We start from the raw sequence: 18,395 nt of genomic DNA, 5'->3' as shown, positions 1-18,395 counted from the left end.
CAATAGCAACCACGACATCTAAGTGCTTAGACAGAGGTTGGAGGCTCCTTATGTTACTCTATTGCATGATCAGTTACCTAGTGGGTTATTCTGTTTGTGATCAGGAAATTAACTTCATAAATTGTTTATTTTGTCACAAAACCAAGCAATAAGAACTATCCAGCAGGGATGTGCCTTAAAAAATAAATAAATAAATCACTCACTTTAGGGTCCTGGTGATACAAACATGTGTCTCTGGTCCCGGCCATTTTCAGTCCTAGCCATAAATGATGACATACTGTTCCCAATCACATGACTGCCGCAGTCAATTACTGGCTTCAGCAGTCACATGTGCGAGAATAGGACTTCTGAGCCTTTGCAGTGGCATCCCTTTCTTGTACACATGACCACTTAGACCAATAGTTTCAGCAGCGGTCATGTGAATGGAACTGGCATGCCATCTGTTCCTGTCCTGTGCGGACGACAGCTTTAGCACTGGATTGGCAGGACCTTTATAAGATGAGGGCCTCTTTTTTGCATATTTAAAGAGGCTCTGTCACGAGGATCAACCCTATTCAACTAGGAATGCTGCCTGGTAGGGCTCATCTGGCTTATTAAAACGATACTTTTCTTTTGTCTGTATGGTAAACAGCTGCAGAGATATATCTGTGTGTTTTTATTCATATACAAATGAGTATGTTGGAGCACCAGGGGGCGAGGCTGAATCCTTGGAGCACTGCTTTTGTAACACCCCCTGTGCTGTGCACACTCTCCCTTCCCTTGATTGACAGTGCTAGAGATTAACATGCTGAGGGCAGCGCTACAGTCCGGTCCATAAATATTGGGACATCAACACAATTCTAACATTTTTGGCTCTATACACCACCACAATGGATTTGAAATGAAACAAACAAGATGTGCTTTAACTGCAGACTGTCAGCTTTCATTTGAGGGTATTTACATCCAAATCAGGTGAACGGTGTAGGAATTACAACAGTTTGCATATGTGTCTCCCACTTGTTAAGGGACCAGAAGTACTGGGACAATTGGCTTCTCAGCTCTTCCATGGCCAGGTGTGTGTTATTCCCTCATTATCCCAATTACAGTGAGCAGATAAAAGGATCAGAGTTCATTTCAAGTGTGCTATTTGCATTTGGTATCTGTTGCTGTCAACTCTCAAGATGAGATCCAAAGAGCTGTCACTATCAGTGAAGCAAGCCATCATTAGGCCTCATGCACACGACCGTTGTGTGCATCCGTGGCCGTTGTGCCGTTTTCAGTTTTTTTCCGCGGACCCATTGACTTTCAATGGGTCCGTGGAAAAATCGGAAAATGCACCATTTGGCAGCCGTATCCGTATCCTATTTTTTTCACGGCCAACGGTTCACGGACCCATTCAAGTCAATAGGTCAGTGAAAAAACACGGATGCACACAAGATTGTCATCCGCATCCGTGATCCATGTCCGTGATCCGTGTCCGTTTTTTCCTATCATTTCAATAGCAAACTTGACTTAGATTTTTTTTTTTCATTTTTCATGTCCGTGGAGCCTCTAAAAATCAAGGAAGACCCACGGACGAAAAAACGGTCACGGATCACGGACCTACGGACCCCGTTTTTGCGGACCTTAAAAAAAACGATCGTGTGCAGGAGGCCTTAGGCTGAAAAAATAAAACAAACCCATCAGAGAGATAGAAAAAAAAACATTAGTTGTGGCCAAAACAACTGTTTGGAACATTCTTATAAAGATGGAACGCACCGATGAGCTCAGCAAAACCAAAAGACCCGGAAGACCACGGAAAACAACTGTGGTGGATGACAGAAGAATTCTTTCCCTGGTGAAGAAAACACCCTTCACAGCAGTTAGCCAGATCAAGAACACTCTCCAGGAGGTAGATGTATGTGTGTAAGGCTAGGTCTACACGACGACATTTGTCGCGCAACAAAAAGTTGCGCGACAGATAGGGCGCAACAGTTGTCGCGCAACATTTTGTTGCACCAATGTCACGCGACAATTTTTATAATGGCAGTCTATGGTGTCGCACTGCAACATGCGACTGCGACGCGACAGTCACAGAAAAATCCATCTTGAATGGATTTTATGCGACTGTCGCGTCGCAGTCGCAGCATGTCGCATGTTGCAGTGCGACACCATAGACTGCCATTATAAAAATTGTTGCGCGACATTGGTGCAACAAAATGTCGCGCGATAAATGTCGTCGTGTAGACCTAGCCTTAAAGTCAACAATCAAGAGAAGACTTCACCAGAGTGAATACAGAGGGTTCACCACAAGATGTAAACCATTGGTGAGCCTCAAAAACAGGAAGGCCAGATTAGAGTTTGCCAAACAACATCTAAAAAAGCCTTCACAGTTCTGGAACAACATCCTATGGACAGATGAGACCAAGATCAACTTATACCAGAGTGATGGGAAGAGAAGAATATGGAGAAGGAAAGGAACTGCTCATGATCCTAAGCATACCACCTCATCAGTGAAGCATGTTGGTGGTAGTGTCATGGCGTGGGCATGTATGGCTTCCAATGGAACTGGTTCTCTTGTATTTATTGATGATGCGACTGCTGACAAAAGCAGCAGGATGAATTCTGAAGTATTTCGGCCAATATTATCTGCTCATATTCAGCCAAATGCTTCAGAACTCATTGGACGGCGCTTCACAGTGCAGATGGACAATAGCCCAAAGCATACTGCAAAAGCAACCAAAGAGTTTTTTAAGGGAAAGAAGTGGAATGTTATGCAATAGCCAAGTCAATCACCTGACCTGAATCCGATTGAGCATGGATTTTACTTGCTGAAGACAAAACTGAAGGGAAAATGCCCCAAGAACAAGCAGGAACTGAAGACAGTTGCAGTAGAGGCCTGGCAGAGCATCACCAGGGATGAAACCCAGCATCTGGTGATGTCTATGCATTCCAGACTTCAGGCTGTAATTGACTGCAAAGGATTTGCAACCAAGTATTAAAAAGTGAAAGTTTGATTTATGATTATTATTCTGTCCCATTACTTTTGGTTCCTTAACAAGTGGGAGGCACATATGCAAACTGTTATAATTCCTACACCGTTCACCTGATTTGGATGTAAATACCATCAAATTAAAGCTGACAGTCTGCAGGTAAAGCACATCTTGTTTGTTTCATTTCAAATCCATTGTGGTGGTGTATAGAGCCAAAAAGGTTAGAATTATGTCCATGTCCCAATATTTATGGACCTGACTGTATGTCCTAGCATGTACTTATTATATACAGTATATTCTATAGCAGTGGTACTTTTTGTAAAGGTCCACATACCCGAGTCTGCTGTAGGATGAAGGTTAAAGCTGCAAAACAAAAAATATATAAGGAAGGACAACATCATTGGCATGTATCGCTGCAATATATATATATTTTTTTACAATAATCCACACCTCCAAGCCCGCCTAATCTCCTTTCTGCCAACCAAACAGTAAGAATGTCCTTTCAGTGCCCCATAACAATAATGATGCCCCTTTAATTCCCCTCAGACGGTATGATATCCATTCAGTGCTCCACAGAGTATGATACCCCTAAGTGTACCCTCATAGCAGGGTGATCCATTGGTGCCCCCTCACATTATGATGCTACTTAGTGCCCCTAACACGTTGCGATGCCTCCTTAGTGGGACGACCGGGCCACAGGGGTGTAGTGAGTGTTACGGTGGTGGTGTGCCGAAGGGGTGCAGTAGTTGTACTCAATTTTCTGCAGCTCCCTGGGCTGGCTCGCAGTGGCGGGACAGCACTAAATCCTCCGGGGCTTTCTCTCTTGCAGGGAACACCAGCCAGATGGAAGTTGAGGTGCTCTTGATGGTATAGGTGTTTAAGGTGCTTTGGTGGCTTGGCCCCTGTGTTCATGACGCCAGTTAGGTGTAAATGTTGAGAACAGTAGAAAGGGTGAGGAGTCAGTTGTGGTAGAAACAGTTGAACATTTACTGACTCAATTGTCTCAGGGCAGTTGTTACAGTTCATCAATACAGCAAAATCAATAATCCAGATGTAGGTATAACTGGAATTCCTTATAACAGGTATGGCAATTGTCAGTTGAGGAGTTCTCTTAATGCTGTTACTTTACGGGCAAAGAATGGGTAAATTTGCACTAAGTCCACTTTCTAGCACTCAGGTACTGAATATAATGGTTTCCTCACTTCTATATTAAGCTATCCAATTAGGGCATTCTCCCTCGTGGCAGGCAAACTCTCTGCTACATTACTAGATGCAGGATGCTCTCCTAAAATATTCAGATCCACTATGTCCCAGAAGGCGTTTAGCGGAAAAGGATAATTCTGCACACAGGTACCTTTAAGTTCCTCCCAGTCACTGGTGCTGGTGAAGTCCCTTGGCTAGACTTAGCGGTAATCTTTACTAGACTTGCTTTATATTCATACTTAGACTTACTGTCTTGTGCTGGGCTGTAAACTCTTGGTTAGTTCTCTCCAGGCTTGATCAGGGCCCAGAGGAAAGAAAGGCAGCTACATCTTGGACTGAGCCTGCTCTCCTCCTCTATTAACTTCCTTCTCCTCTCTCAACACAACACTTCCTGTAGCAAACCCCAAGCTATATATATTATGTGGGGACACCACCACCTAGGGGCGAATAAATGAAATGACAATGCCAGCCTGATATTGGGGAAATACAATGCATTAAATATGAATAATTATTCAGAAATTTAAGGGGACCACTTGTACACACATAAGTGGGACGCTGCATTAGTTCCTCCCCACAGAATATAAATACTCTCACAGTAGTAATGCCCTCTTTGTGCCCTTTTCACAGTAGTAATGCCCTATCTGTGCCCCTTCACAGTTGTAATGCCCTCTTTTTGCCCCTTCACAGTAATAATACCCATTTTGCCCCCTTCACAATAATAATTCCCATTGTGCCCCTTCATAGTAATAATCCCCATTGTGTCTCCTTCACAGTAATAATGCCCCTTAACCCCTTAAGGACCTGGTAATTTTTCACCTTAAGGACCAGATTCATTTTTGCAAATCTGACATGTGTCACTTTATGTGGTGATAACTTTAAAACGCTTTTACTTATCCAGGCCATTCTGAGATTGTTTTCTCGTCACATATTATACTTCATGACAGTGGTAAATTTAAATCAAAATATTCCATTTTTATTTATTAAAAAATACTACATTTAGAAAAAATGTGCAACTTTCTAAATTTCAATTTCTCTGCTTTTAACACAGAAAGTGAAACCTCATATAATAGTTATTACTTTACATTTCCCATATATCTACTTTATGTTTGGATCATTTTGTGGATGTTATTTTATTTTTCTGGGGACATTAGAAGGCTTAGAAATTTAGAAGCAAATCTTGAAATTTTTCAGAAAATTTCCAAAACCCACTTTTTAAGGACCAGTTCAGGTCTGAAGTCACTTTGTGAGGGTTACGTAATAGAAACCTCCCAAAAATGACCCCATTTTAGAAACTACACCCCTCAAGATACTAAAAACTGATTTTTACAAACTTTGTTAACCCTTTAGGTGTTCCGCAAGAATTTATGGAAAATGGAGATGAAATTTCAGAATTTCACTTTTTTGGGCAGATTTTCCATTTTATTTTATTTTTTCGCTAACAAAGCAAGGATTAACAGCCAAAGTAAACTCAATATTTATTCCCCTGATTCTGTAGTTTACATAAACACTCCATATGTGGTCGTAAACTGCTGTATGGCCACACGGCAGGGCGCAGAAGGAAAGGAACAGCATATGGTTTTTGGAAGGCAGATTTTGATGGACTGGTTTTTTGACACCATGTTCCATTTGAAGCCCCCCTGATGCACCCCTAGAGTAGAAACTCCAAAAAAGTGACCACATTTTGGAAACTACGGGATAAGGTGGCTGTTTTGTTCGTACTATTTTAGGGTACAGATGATTTTTGGTTGCTCTATATTACACTTTTTGTGAGGCAAGGTAACAAAAAAATTGCTGTTTTGGCACTTTTTATTTTTTGTTATTTACAAAGTTCATCTGACAGGTTAGATCATGAATAATTTTTATAGAGCAGGTTGTTACGGACGCAATAATACCAAATATGACATAATAAGTTTTACATAATAATGCATTTTCTTATGTGGGGGCTCATTTTTTTCAGTATGAGATGATGGTTTGACTGGAACTTATTTTGGGTGCGTATAACTGTTTGATCACTTGCTGTTACACTTTTTGTGATGTGAAGTGACAAAATGGCTTTTTGATACCTTTTTTATTTTTTTAACAGTGTTCACCTGAGGGGTTAGGTCATGTGATATTTTTAGAGATCAGGTCGCTACAGACGTGGCAATACCTAATATGTATACTTTTTAAATGTATTTAAATTTTACACAATAACAGCATTTTTTTACAAAAATAAATCATGTTTTAGTGTCTCCATATTCTGAGAGCCATAGTTTTTTTTATGTTTTGGGCAATTGTCTTAGTTAGGGGATCATTTCTTGCGGGATGCGATGACGGTTTGATTGGTACAATTTTGGGGTGCATATAACTTTTTGATCGCTTGCTATTATACTTTTTGTGATGTAAGGTGACAAAATTGCTTTTTGACACCGTTTTTTTTTTTTTTTACGGTGTTCACCTGAGAGGTTAGGTCATGTGGTATTTTTATAGAGCAGGTTGTTACGGATGCGGCGATATTTAATGTATACTTAGTTTTTTTTTTTACATTTAGCACAATAAAATCATTTTTGAAACAAAAAAAAATCATGTTTTAGTGTCTCCATAATCTGAGAGCCATAGTTTTTTAATTTTTTGGACAATTGTCCTATGTAGGGGCTAATTTTTTGCAGGATGAGGTGACGGTTAGATTGGTACTATTTATAGGGACATACTCCTTTTTGGTCACTTGGTGTTGCACTTTTAGTGATGTAAGGTGACAAAAATGGCTTTTTTTGACACAGTTTTTATTTTTTATGGTATCTATCGGATGGGGTGGATCATGCAATATATTTATAGAGCCGGACGCGGTGATACCTAATATGTGTATTTTTCATTTTTTTTTTCTTTTTTATTATAAAATCAGGGGAAAGGGGTGTTTTTTTCTTTTTTTTTACTTGAAACGTTATTTTTTTTATTGCAACTTTTTTTTAAAACTTTATTTCTGTCCATCTTTTGGGGGTCTGATCCCCTCTGCAATGCATTACAACATCTGTATTGTAATGCATTGACTGCTATTGTATTACACAGAGTAATACACAAATAGGTTGCCTAGGAGGCGCAGCCTGAGGCTGAATCTCCTGGGCACCTGTAGAAGGCTGGTCCTGATGCCGTGAAGTCATTGGGCAGCCTCTGCACAGCATCGTACTGCCTTGTCACAAATCGGGTGCCCGCCGCAGCAGCGCTCCTTCACCCGCCGCAAACCACTTCTATGTGCCCCTTAATAGTATTATTTGCCTCTGTGCTAGTAATGCCCATTGTTCACCCGTAAGTTCAGGGCCGTGCTCCGGAAATGCGGATGCGGATGTGGAGAGCACATAGTGCTCTCCGCATTTCTTCCGACCCCATAGAGAATGAATGGGTTTGCACCCGTTTCTGATATTGCGGAACGGATGTGGACCCATTTGCGGACGTGTGAATGGACCCTTAAACTGATTGCACCCTCGTGGATAAATCTGAAATACTGAACGTAATCGAAGACAAGACTGGCTGAACTTGCATTCAAAACCATCCGTTTTTTCCTGAACAGATCTGGACACAATCCGTATCGCTCATGTGAAAGAAGCTTAAATGTCATAAGATTGATAATTAGCCTACACTCACCTGTTCCTCCACCCCACTGTTTCCAGCACCACAGCCCTAATATTCCTAAGGGTGTTTTGGCAGAAGGCTGCAGTGGTCATGTAGAAGAATACGGCACATGACTGCAGCAGCCACTCAGCTTATTTTTTTCACTCCATATGACTCATTGTCAAGCTTCATTAAAGGTCTTGAGACAATTTAACTCTATCTTGGATATCTACTGTCTATTGTTACACGTCTGATTCCTCCCTAGCACACAGTCATTGACGGGCGTTTAGTTACGTAGTTAGCTTTGGCTGTGCTAGGCGGTGACTCAGCTGGTATTTCTATGGGAGACACAAAAACAACGCAAAACAGATTGCAACACAGAACAGAGAGATCTGCTGTTCTCGCTTTTTTTCTTTGTTCTTATGGGAGTGTTCAAGCTGCGAGTAGTATGGAGCGGTAATATGACTCCCATAGTAGTCTATGGTGCTTTACTGTACCTTCCCATGCTGCCAAAGACATAAGAAGGTTTCTGACTGTATGTATCTGAAACAGAAGTACATGTATAAATCCGTGGCATAAACACTCAATTTTTCACTATGGAATTGCAAGCATTTACAGTAGCATCAAAGTAGATGAGATTTGAAAAAAATATCTTATCCACACGCTGTGAAAAGTTTCTGCAATCAATCGCTAAGAGGCCGTAGGCTGGGCCGCCGCCTTTTTACGGAGACATGTGCACTGAAGAGTTGGGGCACGGCTGTTACATGTTAGCTGCGTTCCTGCTCCAACTGTTTAACCCCTTACAAGCCGCAGGCAATAGCGCCTGCCACACGTAAACGGTTTCAGAGATCGCGGGGTACAGATGTTAGTGCAGGCAGGTCAGGGCCTAGCCTATGTTCAGCATTTCCTAGCCGGCAGCACCTCTCTAGCACAGCCTGCTGGTTACTGTCAGTATAGCACCAGAAATGGTGTATTGTATTTTAGAAGCTATCAAAATATCGCCAATTATAATCCTCTTATGGGACTATTAAATGGTTAAAAGTAAAAATAAATTAAAATATTGAAATAAAACAATTATAAAAAAAAACGTTTCAATGGTAAAAAATGCAAATATAAAATCTCCTTCACATATTTGGTATTGCTGCATCCGTAACGACCTGCACTACGCAATTATCAAGCAATATATCCCACACGGTGAATGCCATAAAAAAAATAAATGCCAGAATTGCTGCTTTTTACTTATTTGCCACTAAAAAAAAAATGAATAAAAAGCAATCAAAAAGTGTTATGTACCCTAAAATGATACAAATAAAAACTACAAGGTGTCCCGCAAAAATCAATCTCTCTCACAGGTCCGTGAAAATACAAGTAGAAAGTTATGGGTTTTTATTGTGCAAAAGTAGTAAAACTTAAAAAAAACTATGTATTTGGTAAAGATATCATATTATTTTTCCTTAAAAATGAATACTGCAAAACTTATAACGTAAAAACTCAGTTGTAGTATTTTGTTTTTTCCTATTCCCCCCCAGAAAGAGTTAATAAAAGTTAATCAGAAGGTTATGTGTACCCCAATATGACATCATTAACCACCTCCGGACCGCCTAACGCAGATGTGCGGTCCGGAGGTGGCAGCGCTGCGCACAGTCACGCATATACGCGTCATCTCGCGAGACGCGAGATGACGCGAATATGCGTGCGCGCATGCGCAGTTCACGCCGGCATTTCGCACAGGAGTATTTCGTCAGCAACCTGCCAGCCAATGATCGTGGCTGGCAGGTTGCTGATTTTTAATAAAGCCAATCAAAGTGCCAGATATCAGATCATATTAGTAAATATGATCTGATATATGGCTGCCTGCTCCTCTGCTGGTTCTTTTCGTCGGTTAGATCCAGCAGAGGAGCAGGCTTCACAGTGAGTACACCAAACACTACACTTTAGCCCCTGATCACCCCCCTGAACCCCAATTAACCCTTTGATCACCCCTTTGATCACCCCTGTCAATCACAAGTGAAAAGAAAAAAGTGATCAGTGCAAACTGTCACTTTTTTTTTTCACTGTTATTGACCGTTAGGTTTTAGGTATAGTTTAGGTCCCTTGGTTAGGTAGTTAGCGATCAGTTAGCGCCCAGCCCACCGCACCGCAGTCCGTTATTCGCTGATTAGCGTATGGCTAATCAGCATTTGTACTTTTATAGTATCTGGAAGTGATCAAAACTGATCACGGTCAGATCTATAATAGTACTAGTGTCACTTTAGTTCGCCCTCCACCCAAAACGCAGTGTTTGCCCGATCAGGCCTGATCGGTCGCCCACACGTGCGTTCGCCCACACCCGCCCCACCGCAGTGACAAAAAAAAATTTTTTTTTGATCACTGCACATTCACTTTACACGCACTGCGGCGATAAAAAAATCAGTTTTGATATTTTTTATCAACCGCAGCGGCCTCCGGTACTTCGCTAGCCTCCCCTTTGTAAGACAGGCTTGCTTTTTTTTTCTTGGGTAGTCTCAGGGAATACCCCTAAATTTAGTTGCCCACATGTCTAACAGGGGGTATTCTTCTGAAGAGGCCTACAGGCTTCTGACCCAGTCGGATGAGGAGTGGGAACCCTCATCTGATGAATCCAGCGGGTCAGAATACGAACCTGTAGAAAGCAGTGGCTCTCTGACCCAAAGTTCGGACGAGGAGGCTGAGGTCCCTGATACCACCAGGCGTACCCGGCCCCGTGTCGCTAGACCGCAGGTTGCGCAGGATCCGCTTCAAGAGCAGCAGAGTGGGGCTGGTGCTGTCGGATTACGTGGTGAGGCATACACCAGCAGCCCAGCCCTCCCTGGACCTAGTACCAGCACTGCCGTACAACCTGGTGAAGTAGCGAACACCAGAAGGGCAGTTGAAGCTGGTACGGTGGCACGTGCAGTAGTGACCCCGTCGCAGCCACCGCAAAGACGTGCCCGTAGAGCCCCTAGAATCCCAGAGGTGCTGGCAAACCCTGATTGGCAGTCCCCAACTTCAGCCGCACCTGTAGTTTTCCCTTTCACTGCCCAGTCTGGAGTTCGGGTTGAGACAGCTCAGATCGGTTCGGCCCTGGGAGTTTTTGAGCTGTTCTTGACTGCGGAGCTTTTAGACATAGTTGTGGCCGAAACAAACAGGTATGCCACACAATTTATCACCGCTAACCCGGGAAGCTTTTATGCCCAGCCTTTCCGGTGGAAACCAGTCCAAGTTTCCGAACTTAAAACTTTTCTGGGCCTCCTCCTCAACATGGGCCTGACAAAAAAGCATGAATTGCGGTCATATTGGTCCACGAACCCGATTCATCACATGCCCATGTTCTCTGCTGCCATGTCCAGGGCACGTTTTGAGGCCATCCTGCGGTTCCTGCACTTTAGTGACAACACCGCCTCCCGTCCCAGGGGCCACCCTGCTTTTGACCGGCTCCACAAAATTCGGCCCCTCATAGACCATTTCAACCAGAAATTTGCAGATATTTATACCCCAGAGCAAAACATCTGCATAGACGAGTCCCTAAAACATTTTACCGGGCGCCTTGGCTTCAAACAATACATCCCAAGCAAGCGCGCCCGGTATGGGGTCAAATTGTATAAGCTCTGTGAAAGGGCCACAGGCTATACCCACAAATTTCGTGTCTATGAGGGAAAAGATCAGACCCTGGAGCCGGTCGGTTGCCCTGACTACCTGGGGAGCAGTGGGAAGACAGTTTGGGACTTGGTGTCACCCTTATTCGGCAAGGGGTACCATCTTTATGTGGACAATTTTTACACAAGTGTGGCCCTCTTTAGGCATTTGTTTCTAGAACGGATTGGCGCCTGTGGTACCGCGCGAACTAGTCGCGCGGGCTTCCCCCAACGGCTCGTTACCACCCGTCTTGCAAGGGGGCAGAGGGCCGCACTGTGTAACGAAGAACTGCTCGCGGTGAAATGGAGAGACAAGCGTGACGTTTACATGCTCTCCTCCATTCACGCAGACACGACAATACAAATTGAGCGAGCAACCCGTGTCATTGAAAAGCCCCTCTCAGTCCACGACTATAACCTCCACATGGGAGGGGTGGACTTCAATGACCAGATGTTGTCTCCGTATTTAGTTTCCCGACGCACCAGACGCTGGTATAAGAAGGTGTCTGTATATTTAATTCAATTGGCTCTGTACAATAGTTTTGTTCTCTACAGTAAGGCTGGGAGAACTGGATCCTTCCTCAAATTTCAGGAAGAGATCATCGAGAACCTCCTGTATCCAGGAGGTTCCGTGGCCCCAACCACCAGTGTAGTTAGCCGTCTACACGAGCGACATTTCCCCAATGTCGTTCCTGGTACCTTAACCCAACAGTCACCCTGAAAAAGATGTCGTGTCTGTAGCAGGAGTGGAATAAGGCGTGACACCCGCTATTTCTGTCCTGACTGTCCGGACCACCCTGCCCTATGCTTTGGAGAGTGTTTCCAGAAGTACCACTCACAGGTACACTATTAGCATAGGGATCATCTCACCAGGACAGGCACACAGGGCTATTAGGGCCCATTCACTCACTGCTGCTGCAAACGTCTCCTTTCACATGGGACAAAGTGCATAACGCACTTCGCCACATCTTTGGGCGATTTGCGCTTTGCACATTGACCCATGGGGAAGGAGAGGTTTGTTCTATAAAGGTAAAAAAACAAAACAAAAAAACACACCAGTAAGCAAACACGTTAATGTTCAGTTAAAAAAGTTAAAGTTTATATGTTCTGTTGCAAAGTTAATAAAATTATTGCGTTGCGGCCTGGTTTTTTCTTTTTTTTTTTTTTTTCGTTTTTTACCTTCCAGGTGGACCAACCGATTGACTAGCTGCAGCTCCGATGTGCATTCTGACAGAAGCATTGCGCTGCTGTCAGATTACACGCAAGTCGGTGTATGCGGCGCTGCAAGACGGGATTTTCTCCTCTGCAGTGACAGATACGTTTGCCAAGGCATACAAGCTGAGGAGGAGGCGGCGTTCCTATGCTTTGGCAAACACTTTGTATATATATATAAAAAAAAAAAAAAAAAAAATCCCGGCAATGATTTATTCATCCACATCGATTGATGTGAATGGAGAAATCTGGTTTGCCAGGGCATACGAGCTAAGTGGGTATGGATGTAGGGCGGAGCTCCTATGTCCTGGCAGACGCCTTTCCCCTCCATTTTTTTTTTTGGGCAGAGATTTTTTCATCCACATTGATCGATGCGAATGAAGAAATCTGTGCCGTTCATTTTTTTCTTTCAGCCCAGAGGCTGAACGGAAAAAAATATCTCATTACCTGTATGCTCAATATAAGGAGAATAGCAGAAACTCCTAATGCTGGCCATACATGTAATGATTGCGGAGACCCTCAAATGCCAGGGCAGTACAAACACCCCACAACTGACCCCATTTTGGAAAGAAGACACCCCAAGGTATTTGCTGAGGGGCATATTGAGTCCATGAAAGATTTAAATTTTTGTCCTAAGTTAGCGGAAAGTGAGACTTTGTGAGAAAAAAAAAAAATAATCAATTTCCGCTAACTTATGCAAAAAAAAAAAAAATTGGAAAAGTTGTCTTTTGCCAGGATATTTCTCTCACCCAGCATGGGTATATGTAAAATGACACCCCAAAACACATTCCCCAACTTCTCCTGAGTACGGCGATACCAGATGTGTGACACTTTTTTGCAGACAAGGTGGGCAAAGGGGCACATATTCCAAAGTGCACCTTTCGGATTTCGCAGGCCATTTTTTACACATTTTGATTGCAAAGTACTTCTCACACATTTGGGCCCCTAAATTGCCAGGGCAGTATAACTACCCCACAGGTGACCCCATTTTGGAAAGAAGACACCCCAAGGTATTCCGTGAGGGGCATGGCGAGTTCCTAGAATTTTTTATTTTTTGTCGCAAGTTAGTGGAATATGAGACTTTGTAAGGAAAAAAGAGAAAAAAAATAAATCATCATTTTCCGCTAACTTGTGACAAAAAAAAAAAATTCTAGGAACTCGCAGTGCCCCTCACGGAATACCTTGGGGTGTCTTCTTTCCAAAATGGTGTCACTTGTGGCGTAGTTATACTGCCCTGGCAATTTAGGGGCCCAAATGTGTGAGAAGTACCTTGCAATCAAAATGTGTAAAAAATGGCCTGCGAAATCCGAAAGGTGCACTTTGGAATATGTGCCCCTTTGCCCACCTTGGCAGCAAAAAAGTGCGACACATCTGGTATCGCCGTACTCAGGAGAAGTTGGGGAATGTGTTTCGGGGTGTCATTTTACATATACCCATGCTGGGTGAGAAAAATATCTTGGTCAAATGCCAACTTTGTATAAAAAAATGGGAAAAGTTGTCTTTTGCCAAGATATTTCTCTCACCCAGCATGGGTATATGTAAAATGACACCCCAAAACACATTCCCCAACTTCTCCTGAGTACGGCGATACCAGATGTGTGACACTTTTTTGATGCCAAGGTGGGCAAAGGGGCACATATTCCAAAGTGCACCTTTCGGATTTCACCGGTCATTTTTTACAGATTTTGATTGCAAAGTACTTCTCACACATATGGGCCCCTAAATTGCCAGGGCAGTATAACTACGCCACAAGTGACCCCATTTTGGAAAGAAGACACCCCAAGGTATTCCGTGAGGGGCATGGCGAGTTCCTAGAATTTTTTATTTTTTGTCGCAAGTTAGTGGAATATGAGACTTTGTAAGGAAAAAAGAGAAAAAAAAAAATCATCATTTTCCGCTAACTTGTGACAAAAAATAAAAAATTCGAGGAACTCGCCATGCCCCTCACGGAATACCTTGGGGTGTCTTCTTTCCAAAATGGGGTCACTTGTGGCGTAGTTATACTGCCCTGGCAATTTAGGGGCCCAAATGTGTGAGAAGTACCTTGCAATCAAAATGTGTAAAAAATGGCCTGCAAAATCTGAAAGGTGCACTTTGGAATATGTGCCCCTTTGCCCACCTTGGCAGCAAAAAAGTGTGACACATCTGGTATCGCCGTACTCAGGAGAAGTTGGGGAATGTGTTTTGGGGTGTCATTTTACATATACCCATGCTGGATGAGAGAAATATCTTGGCAAAAGACAACTTTTCTCATTTTTTTATACAAAGTTGGCATTTGACCAAGATATTTTTCTCACCCAGCATGGGTATATGTAAAATGACACCCCAAAACACATTCCCCAACTTCTCCTGAGTACGGCGATACCAGATGTGTCACACTTTTTTGCAGACAAGGTGGGCAAAGGGGCACATATTCCAAAGTGCACCTTTTGGATTTCACCGGTCATTTTTTACACATTTTGATTGCAAAGTTCTTCTCACACATTTGGGCCCCTAAATTGCCAGGGCAGTATAACTACCCAACAAGTGACCCCATTTTGGAAAGAAGACACCCCAAGGTATTCTGTGAGGGGCATGGTGAGTTCCTAGAATTTTTTATTTTTTGTCGCAAGTTAGTGGAATATGAGACTTTCTAAGAAAAAATAAAAAAAATAAAATCATCATCATTTTCCGCTAACTTGTGACAAAAAATAAAAAGTTCTATGAACTCACTCTGCCCATCAGCGAATACCTTAGGGTGTCTACTTTCCGAAATGGGGTCATTTGTGGGGGTTTTCTACTGTTTGGGCATTGTAGAACCTCAGGAATCATGACAGGTGCTCAGAAAGTCAGAGCTGTTTCAAAAAGCGGAAATTCACATTTTTGTACCATAGTTTGTAAATGCTATAACTTTTACCCAAACCATATTTTTTTTTTGCCCAAACATTTTTTTTTTATCAAAGACATGTAGAACAATAAATTTGGCGAAAAATTTATATATGGATGTCGTTTTTTTTGCAAAATTTTACAGCTGAAAGTGAAAAATGACATTTTTTTGCAAAAAAATCGTTACATTTTGATTAATAACAAAAAAAGTAAAAATGCCAGCAGCAATGAAATACCACCAAATGAAAGCTCTATTAGTGAGAAGAAAAGGAGGTAAAATTCATTTTTATGGTAAGTTGCATGACCGAGCGATAAACGGTGAAAGTAGTGTAGTGCAGAAGTGTAAAAAGTGCTCTGGTCATGAAGGGGGTTTCACCTAGCGGGGCTGAAGTGGTTAAAAACTACAACTTGTCCTCCAAAAAGCAAGCCTTCATACAGTTACATAGACGGGGAAAAAAGTTATAGCTCCTGGAAGGTGACAATGAAAAAATGAAAAATAAAAAATAAAATCACTTAGTCAGTAGGGCTCAAAACAGACTGGTCATTAAGGGGTTAAATCAAGTTTTTATGTTAAACATATTTTTTTCTTTTGATGCTGCTTGTTTTTTTAATTTTTTATCTAGATTTGAAAAAAACAAGCTGAGATCTTGTAGTTTTTACACGGTCCACTGATCCCTCACTATAGCCTGACACATCTTATTGTGTAGAGATCACTGTTCAGCTTGTGCTGTGTACACAAAGGACAGAGCCAGCAGCCATCTCATTATTATTATTGACCAGTGAACTGGCAACAGAGTCATGGGTGCTCAAGGCGCACTGATGCAAGGGGGGAGTATTGGCTAGTTTGTCTGGTCAGATGTACAGAAAAGCTACTGTATGGTAGCACAAATTGCTGAGGGGCGGCGGTACAGAGGATGAGAGTGGCCCTGATGAAGTTTTGTGTCACAGTGCAGTGGAAATGTAGTTTTAAAGAATAAGGCCAGAAGTAAACGTAGAACTTCAAATATAGTAACATAGTAACATAGTACATAAGGCCGAAAAAAGACATTTGTCCATCCAGTTCGGCCTGTTATCCTGCAAGTTGATCCAGAGGAAGGCAAAAAAAAACCTGTGAGGTAGAATCCAATTTTCCCCACTATAGGGGAATACAAATTCCTTCCCGACTCCAATCAGGCAATCAGAATAACTCCCCGGATCAACCACCCCTCTCTAGTAGCTATAGCCTGTAATATTATTACGCTCCAGAAATACATCCAGGCCCCTCTTGAATTCCTTTATTCTACTCACCATCACCTCCTCCTCAGGCAGAGAGTTCCATAGTCTCACTGCTCTTACCGTAAAGAATCCTTTTCTATGTTTGTGTACAAACCTTCTTTCCTCCAGACGCAGAGGATGTCCCCTCGTCACAGTCACCGTCCTGGGGATAAATAGATGATCGGATAGATCTCTGTACTGACCCCTGACATATTTATACATATTAATTAGATCTTCCCTCAGTCGTGTTTTTTCTAAAGTGAATAACCCTAATTTTAATAATCTTTCAGAATGCTTGGATGTATAGGGAGAGGTATAAGCAGTAGAAAGAGTGAAGTGCTTATGCCGCTGTACAGAACACTGGTGAGACCTCACTTGGAGTATTGTGCTCAGTACTGGAGGCCATATCTCCAGAAGGATATAGATACTCTAGAGAGAGTTCAGAGAAGAGCTACTAAACTGGTACATGGATTGCAGGATAAAACTTACCAGGAAAGGTTAAAAGACCTTAATATGTATAGCTTGGAAGAAAGAAGAGACAGAGGGAATATGATAGAAACTTTTAAATACATAAAGGGAATCAACTCGGTAAAGGAGGAGAGCATATTTAAAAGAAGAAAAACTACCACAAGAGGACACAGTTTTAAATTAGAGGGGCAAAGGTTTAAAAGTAATATAAGGAAGTATTACTTTACTGAGATAGTAGTGGATGCATGGAATAGCCTTCCTGCAGAAGTGGTAGCTGCAAATACAGTGAAGGAGTTTAAGCATGCATGGGATAGGCATAAGGCCATCCTTCATATAAGATAGGGCCAGGGGCTATCCATAGTATTCAGTATATTGGGCAGACTAGATGGGCCAAATGGTTCTTATCTGCCGACACATTCTATGTTTCTATGTTTCTATGTTTCAGGGTACTGTAGTTGCCCCATTCCAGTTATTACTTTAGTTGCCCTCCTCTGGACCTTCTCCAGCTCTGCCATCTCTGCCTTGTTTACAGGAGCCCAAAACTGTACACAGTACTCCATGTGTGGTCTAACTAGCGATTTATAAAGTAGTAGGACTATGTTCTCATCATGGGGATCTATGCCCCTTCCGATGCAACCCATTATCTTATTGGCCTTGGCAGCAGCTGCCTGACACTGGTTTTTGCAGCTTAGTTTGCTGTTTATTAAAATTCCTAGATCCTTTTCCATGTCAGTGTTACCCAGTGTTTTACCATTTAGTATGTACGGGTGACTTGCATTATTCCTTCCCATGTGCATAAATTTACATTTGTCAGTGTTAAACCTCATCTGCCACTTATCTGCCCAAGCCTCCAATCTATCCAGATCCCTCTGTAGTAGTATACTGTCCTCTTCAGTGTTAATTACTTTACAGAGTTTAGTGCGAAAATTGATACTTTACTATGCAAGCCTTCTACAAGATCATTAATAAATATATTGAAGAGACTAGGGCCCAATACTGACCCCTGAGGTACCCCACTAGTGACAGTGACCCAATCTGAGTGTGTACCGTTAATAACCACCCTCTGTTTTCTATCATTGAGCCAGTTACTTACCCACATACAGACGTTTTCTCCCAGTCCGAGCATTCTCATTTTATATACTAACCTTTTATGTGGTACAGTGTCAAATGCTTTGGAGAAGTCCAGATACACGACATCCATTGATTCGCTGCTGTCAAGTCTAGA

The sequence above is a fragment of the Bufo gargarizans genome, chromosome 3 (assembly GCF_014858855.1).
Source record: "Bufo gargarizans isolate SCDJY-AF-19 chromosome 3, ASM1485885v1, whole genome shotgun sequence".
Lineage (NCBI taxonomy): Eukaryota > Metazoa > Chordata > Amphibia > Anura > Bufonidae > Bufo > Bufo gargarizans.
Note: the sequence above shows the minus strand (reverse complement) of the source record.